This window comes from Pinus tabuliformis, chromosome 4_2, assembly GCF_031772625.1.
Source record: "Pinus tabuliformis cultivar Carrire ecotype Pingquan chromosome 4_2, CPIR1, whole genome shotgun sequence".
Classification (NCBI taxonomy): domain Eukaryota; kingdom Viridiplantae; phylum Streptophyta; class Pinopsida; order Pinales; family Pinaceae; genus Pinus; species Pinus tabuliformis.
Window position 1 is genome coordinate 91,305,235 of NC_142304.1, and position 7,751 is coordinate 91,312,985.

The window sequence follows — 7,751 nt, forward strand, 5'->3', positions numbered from 1 at the left end:
CCCAGACTTGGGCAGCAGTTTCGAAACACCCCAAGTTCCTAGACTTGCGAGCTGGTTTGCATCGTCATGGAAACCCCAAGTTCCCCGTGTTGGGGCATTGTTGAAAACCTCGCATTTCCATCATGTCGTAAAATGTGGAAACCCGCGGTTCCATCAAGGGCAGGACATGGAAACCCCAAGTTTCCCCAGACTTGGGTGCCGCCGGTTTCGACCGTGGCACGACATGGAAACCCCAGGTTTCCCAGGCTCGGGCACCAGGGCATGACATGGAAACCCCAAGTTTCCCTAGGCTTGGGCGCCACCGGTTTCAGTCGTGGCGCAACATGGAAACCCCAAGTTTCCCAGGCTTGGGCGCCAGGGCACGACATGGAAACCCCAAGTTTCCGCAGGCTTGGGTTCCACCGATTTCGGTCATGGCGCGACATGGAAACCCCAAGTTGCCCCAAGTTTGGGTGCTGGGGCACGACTTGGAAAACCCAAATTTTTGGTGCGACATTGAAACCCCAAATTTTTTGCACTAGGTGGAAGTGCCAAATTTTAGGCGCCGGGTGGAAACCCTAAATTTTGGGCACGATAGGGAAACCCCAAATTCTAGGAGTGACATGGAATCCCAAAATTTTTTTGCACTGGGTGGAAGCCCCAAATTCTAGGCGCGACATGGAATCCCCATATTTTTTTGCATTAGGTGGAAGCCCCAAATTTTAGGCACTGGGTGGAAACCCCAAATTTTTTGCTCCAAGGTGTGGCATGGAAACTGCAATTTTTCCCATTCTTGGGCACTGGGGTGCGGCATGGAAACCCAAATTTTTCCCATGCTTGGTGCCTTTTTCGTTGCAATGTGGAAACCCCAAATTTTGGGTGCCGAGGCACAACATCGAAACCCCAAAATTTTGGGCGCCAGAGTGCGACATGGAAACCCCAATTTTCCTGGGCTTCGGCGCCTTTTCCATTGCGGCGTGAAAACCCAAAATTTCCCACCCCCAAGAAATGAAAACTTTTCATCTGGAGGAAGAGGAAAAGGTGAGAGAGTAGGAGGGTTGTCCAAATTTGTTTGTGACAAGAGCGAATCTTTGAATCGAGGTGACAAAGGGTTGAATCTTAGTGGATTGTGGCAGCAAGGCCACTCTGCCACTTACAATACCCATCGCGTATTTAAGTCATTTGCAAAGGATTCTTCTCAACGACCATTTGGAATTGAACTTCAAAGCTGCCCCGACTGAGATGCTTCACGGTCACGGTTTGCAAATGACACAGGCCCCTGGGGGCGATAAAGTGATGCCCCTACTGTGGGTTGAGATATAGTCGAAGAGTAACATGCACCGCTTCTAGCGTGGATTCTGAATTAGAGGCATTTAGTCATAATCTGACACATGGTAGCTTCGCGCCACTGGATTTTCAACCAAGTGCAATGACCAATTGTGTGAATCAATGGTTCCTCTCGTACTAAGTTGAATTACTATTGCGGTGCAAATCATCAGTAGGGTAAGACTAACCTGTCTCATGATGGTCTACACCTAGATCATGTTCCCTATTGGTGGGTGAACAATCCAACACTTGGAGAATTCTGCTTCACAATGATAGGAAGAGCCAACATCGAAGGATCAAAAAGCAATGTCTCTACGAACGCTTGGATGCCACAAGCTAGTTATCCCTATGGTAACTTTTCTGACACTTCTAGCTTCAAATTCCAAAAATCTGAAGGAATTTCTTCACTTTGACATTCAGAGCACTGGGTAGAAATCACATTGCGTCAACATCCACAGGGACCATTGTAATGCTTTGTTTTAAGTAAACAGTGAGATTCCCCTTGTCCATACCAATTCTGATTCGATTGTTCGACGCCTATGAAAAAGCCCCCGACAGGGGGAATTCTACACCTGTAGCCCAATGGGCACGTGATTGCCTACCCTCGCCATGAGAACAACTCAGGAAAACTACCGACAGCCCACAAGTTGAGGACATAGACCCCTAGGCCCAGCCCTTAGAGCCAATCCTTTTCCTGAAGTTACGGATCCGTTTTTCCGACTTCCCTTACCTACATTGTTCTATTGACCAGAGGTTGTTCACCTTGGAGACCTGATGCAGTTATGAATATGACTGGGCATGAATGGTACTCAGTCCTCCAGATTTTCAAGGGTTCCCAAGGCCACTCTGAACACCACAATATGTGCGGTGCTCTTCCAGCTACTAGACCCTATCTCTGGGTGAACCTATTTTAGGGTGGGAAAGCTATTAAAAAAAAAAGATAACTCTTCCCAGGGCCCCTAACAACATCTCCATATTTCCTAACATTTCCGCCCACTGCCATGTCTCGGTTCGGGAATATTAACCTGATTCCCTTTCGATGGTCGTGTAGAGTGCACCCTTGATACAAGGCTTCCCCATCTGTTAGGATCGACTAACCCATGTCCAAGTGTTGTTTACATGGAACCTTTCCCCACTTCAGTCATCAAAGTTCTCATTTGAATAATTTCTACTACTAGCAAGATCTGCGCTAGGGGCTAATCCACCCAAGCTCATGCCCAAGGTTTCTCAACGACCCTCGCGTCCTCCTACTTATTAGAGCTAGGCAATTACTCTGACGATCGAGTATAGGTTGCGTGCTTCAGCGCCATCCATTTCCAGGGCTATTTGATTCGGCAGGTGATTTGTTACACACTCCTTAGTGGATTTTGACTTCCATGACCACCATCCTACTATCTTAATCAACCAACACCCTTTGTGGGATCTAGGTTAGCACGCAATTCAACACCGTAACTTGACTTTTGGTTCATCCAACATCCCCAGTTCTGATTACCAAAAATGGCCCACTTGGAGCTCTCGATTCCACGATGCGGCTCAATCAAGTAGTCACACCCTCTTACCTATTTAAATTTTGAGAATAGGTCAAGGTCATTATGCCCCCGATGCCTCTAAAAATTTTCCTTACTCGATAAAAATCACGCGTGAGTTCTAGCTATCCTGAGGGAAACTTCTTAGGAAACCAGCTACTAGATGGTTCGATTAGTCTTTCGCCCCTATACCCAAGTCATATGAACGATTTTCACGTTAGTATCACTACGAGCCTCCACCAGAGTTTCCTCTAGCTTCACCCTGCTCAGGCATAGTTCACCATCTTTCAGGTCCCAATAGGTGTGCTCGCACTTGAACCCTTCGCATAAGCTCAAGTTCAGTCGACGATGCACCCACCCAGATAGGGGATCTCACCCGTCAGCTTCTTTGTGCCTCACAGGTTTTCAAACCCGCTGACTCGCACACATGTTAGACTCCTTGGTCTGTGTTTCAAGATGGGTTGAATGGAAAGCCCACCAGCCAACACCATTAGTATGCAAGTGCATACGGCCCACCACAAGTGTGCACGCTTCATTCTTCGACAACTGCAACAACAAACCAACAGGTAGTAATCTGCCTGCGCTTGTGATGATGCATCAGCCTGTGTTGGTTTGCACCTCAAGTCAAGTTGGAGACCAGCCTGAGTTGTTCCACATACGACCGAGACACATCGAAAACCTCCATCTACTTCCCTCATGGCAATTTCAAGCACTCTTTAACTCTCTTTTAAAATTCCTTTTCATCATTACCTCGTGGCAATTGTTCGCTATCAGTATCTCGCCTATATTTAGCCTTGGAAGGAATTTACCACCCAATTAGGGCTGCATTCCCAAACAACCCAACTTGCCGACAACGCCTCGTGATGCAGCAAGGTCCTGGCTTGACGGGGTTGTCACCCTCTTAGGCACCCCCTTCCAAGGGACTTGGCCCAGGTTCGCCACTGAGGATGCTTCTACAAAGTACAATTCAGGCGACGCTGCCGATCGATTTTTGTGGTGGGCTCTTCCCAGTTCGCTCGCTGCTACTAGTGGAATCCTTGTAAGTTTCTTTTCCTCTACTTAATTATATGCTTAAACTCAGCGGGTGTTCTAGCTTGAGCTGGGGTCACAAAGTTGGAGCTAAATCCACCCTACTTGATGGGAGGACAAGAGAGAGAGCAAAGCAAGTTTGAGCGATGCCACACAAATCCCACATCAGCTAATGCCAACTGCCCATCCAAGGGGACAAGGTCATTGCTCGCTGATGCACGCCATGAAACATCGCTTGAGGTATTTCAACTAGCCACACCACATTGGGCACGGACGACCAGCTTCGCTTCTCCCAAACATATTTAGGGAGAGTGTTTGAATGGGATGTGATGCCTAGACAGACATGCCCTTGACTGAGGCCTCGGGTGCAAATTGCGTTAAAAAACTTGATGATTCATGGGATTCTGCAATTCACACTAAGTATCGCATTTTGCTACATTGTTCATCATAACAAGAGCTGAGATATCCATTGTCGAGAGTCATTTCCACATATTACCAAAAAATCCACCACAACATTGAATAGGGGCACCCCCCACAACAAATTTAAGGCTAAGGGCCAAAAGGAGGAAAGGAAGAAAAACGCATGAAAGAAAGAGAAACAAAGGTGTCTACCCCCCTCACAGGAGGAGGCTCAAATAGAGAACAATCTCTGCAAGCCCCGTGCCCTCGCAAAAAAGGGGGAAATGCATGGAACAGGAATCAAGAAGGACTAGGGTGGCCACCCCAGGAGCTCACACTACTTTTAATCCTTCCAAAACACTAGTCCACTAATTCCCCCTTTTCTCTGTAAATCTAGGGATCGAAAGGAAGAAGGGAAGAAAACAAGGTGAAATAAATAGAGATCAAACACACCTACTGACTCACAAGGGGAGGCTCAAACAAAGCACAAGCCTCCCAAGCCCCGTGCCTTCACAAAAAGGGGGAAATTGAAGGGGACAATGATCGAGAAGGACTAGGGTGGCCACCCCGAGAGCTCGCACTGCATTTCGTCCTTCCCGAACACTAATCCACAACAATCCGACCTTTTCTTCATCAAGCTAGGGGCCATAAGGAAGAAGGGAAGAAAACAACATGAAAGAAAGGGATATCAACTGTGCCTACCATCTCACAAGGAGAGGCTTCAAATAGAGAACAAGATTCCCCAACCCCGTGCCTTGGAAAAAACGGAGGAACTGTAGGGGATGATGATCGAGAAGGACTAGGGTGGCCACCCTGGTAGCTCGTACTATGTTTCATCCTTCCCGAACACCAATCCACAACAATCCCACCTTTTCTCCATAAAGCTAGGGGCCAAAAGGAAGAAGGAAATAAAGCAACATGAAAGAAAGAGAGATATCAAACGTGTCTACTGGCTCACAAGGGGAGGCTCAAATAAAGAATAAGCTTCCCCAACCCTGTGCCTTCGCAAAAAGGGCGGAATTGTAGGGGACAACGATCGAGAAGGACTAGGGTGCCCACCCCCATAACTCACACTTCTTTTCTTCCTTCCTGAACACCAATCCACAACAATCCCACATTTTCTCTGTAAAGCTAGGGGCCAAAAGAAAGAAGGGAAGAAAACAACATGAAAGTAAGAGATATCAAACATGGCTACCAGCTCACAAGGGGAGGCTCAAACAGAGAACAAGCTTCCCAAACCCCGTGCCTTCGCAAAAAGGGGGGAACTACAGGGGATGGCGATCGAGAAGGACTAGGGTGGCCACCTCGGGAACTCGCACTACTTTTCATCCTTCCCGAACACCAATCCACAATAATCCCACCTCTTCTCCATAAAGATAGGGGTAAAAGGAAGAAGGGAAGAAAACAACACCAAAGAAACAAAGATCCCAAGAAAAGGGAGAAGCTCAAAAACACGCCAAGTAGATTTCAACTAGCCAAAAAGAAATCAAACAAGGCACCCAATCAAAAAGCATCCCACCTCTTCACACCCTCCCACATACATTACGGCACAACACCCTTTCTAGCTTACAACATAACAAACAACAATCAAACAACCAAGAAAATAAATCACAACCTAAACTTGACCACTAGAAAAGACAAGGGTCGTGATGAGACTAGTGTCTGGAGCACGTTACTGAGAGGTAAACAACCCCCAACCCGGCACAAGGCTTCAAACAAAAAATAGACTACTAATAACAAACCCACCCCGCTATTTCACCCCTCCGTGTACAAAACACCCAACAACCTTTCCAGCGAGAAAGTCAACGGGGGTCAAGAATCAAACTCCAAAGAGGAGTTGTCATGGGCTGACACTCAATGCTGGAGAAAGCCACATGCCACAAATACATCAATGGTGCAAGGCCACTAAAGAGAGGGATGTCCACAAAGTGCACACCACGAAACAAAGAAATGACCAAGTCCCACAAAAAACCCACAATCCAAAGGGAGGAACAAAGACACAACCCGCTACTTATTTTTTCCTTAGAAGGGGAGTGGCTCACGAGAGGACGAGGAATTCCCTCGATGGCAAAGGCACGAGATAAGATTTCCACCCTCATGCCCATTGGCAGGGAAAATTGCGATCTCAATGGAGCTCAGACCGAGGGAGGGTTTTTTCATTACCTGGACACCCAACCCTTCTGCAAGGGCATATCGAGGAATGGTTGGGAGGACTAGGGTGGCCAGTCCAACGGGTTGAACTACTCTTCATCCATCCCATACTGACCCCACCCTGACAATTTCCCCTCACGGAAGGTTTGAGCTACCAGGCACACGTACAACCACTCCCTCGACCCAACCACCAACAAAAAGGCTCACCCAAGCAACACATCAACCACTGCCACCTTTTCGAGAGAACCAACTATGGAAACCCGCACCCTTGGCCCATGCCTTCCAATGAACAAAAAGACCGAGCACTGCTGCTATGAATGAGTCTAAATTTATCCATCGTATTTCCCAAGCACCTCAACTGCAGCAACCATGCCCAGCCGAACAGATCGTCGGAAGGGCTCCCAAGAAACAAGCTTCCGAACCCCCTATAGAAACACATTGGGGGAAAGAAAAAGAAAGGATGGGTGGGACAAGCACAAGCATGGCTTGCAAGCACACACACGAGAAAACAAGCGTTACCTCAAGACAAGAAACCAACAATGTTCCTGCCAAACACCAAACCCACTCCCCTAGAGACACACCACACAATCCCACATTGCAATCGAAACCCAGCCAACCCGAACCAAAAAGGAAAACCCCTGATATCAATGATCCTAACACAGGTTCACCTACAGTAACCTTGTTATGACTTCTCCTTCCTCTAAAAGATAATGTTCAATGAACTTCTCACGACGTCGATGGTGGAAAACCACCATCGTCGACGCAATCCGAACACTTCACCAGATCATTCAATCAGTAGGATGGATGGGTGGTGTGTACAAAGGGCAGGGATGTAGTCAACACGAGTTGATGACACACACTTACTAGGAATTCCTCGTTGAAGAACAATAATTTTAATGGTCTATCCACATCATGATGCAATTAGAGAATATTTCCCGGCCCTCTCGAACCAGGAAGAAAAACTCATTGCTTGCATCAGTGTAGCACATGTGTAGCCCAGAACATCTAAGGGCATCACAAGCTTGTTATTGCCTCAAACTTCCATAACCTAAATGGCCATAGTCCCTCTAAGAATTTGGCCGCGAAGGGGAACCTCCGCGTAGCTAGTTAGCAGGTTGAGGTCTTGTTTGTTATCAGAATTAACCATAAAAATCACTCCACCAACTAAGAACGGCCATGCACCACCACCCATAGAGTCAAGAGAGAGCTCTTTAGGAAAAGGAAGGAAATAAAAAGAGGATGACCAACCACATATCTTATCATAGAGAGGTCATACAAACCTTCCTACCCCGTACTAATGCCAGCTAGGAGTCCACCCAGATAGCAGCAACAATGGACCTC

At 47.3% G+C, this 7,751-nt stretch overlaps 1 non-coding gene and 1 pseudogene across 1 annotated transcript; both read right to left on the reverse strand.

Moving 5' to 3' along the window:
• Positions 1-1,070: 1,070 nt before the first annotated feature.
• LOC149168428 (25S ribosomal RNA) lies at positions 1,071-3,939 on the reverse strand (annotated as a pseudogene).
• A 248-nt stretch (positions 3,940-4,187) lies between these two features.
• LOC149168429 (5.8S ribosomal RNA) lies at positions 4,188-4,341 on the reverse strand. The gene has a single exon (XR_016260009.1). It is a non-coding gene; the product is annotated as a 5.8S ribosomal RNA (ribosomal RNA).
• Positions 4,342-7,751: the final 3,410 nt, after the last annotated feature.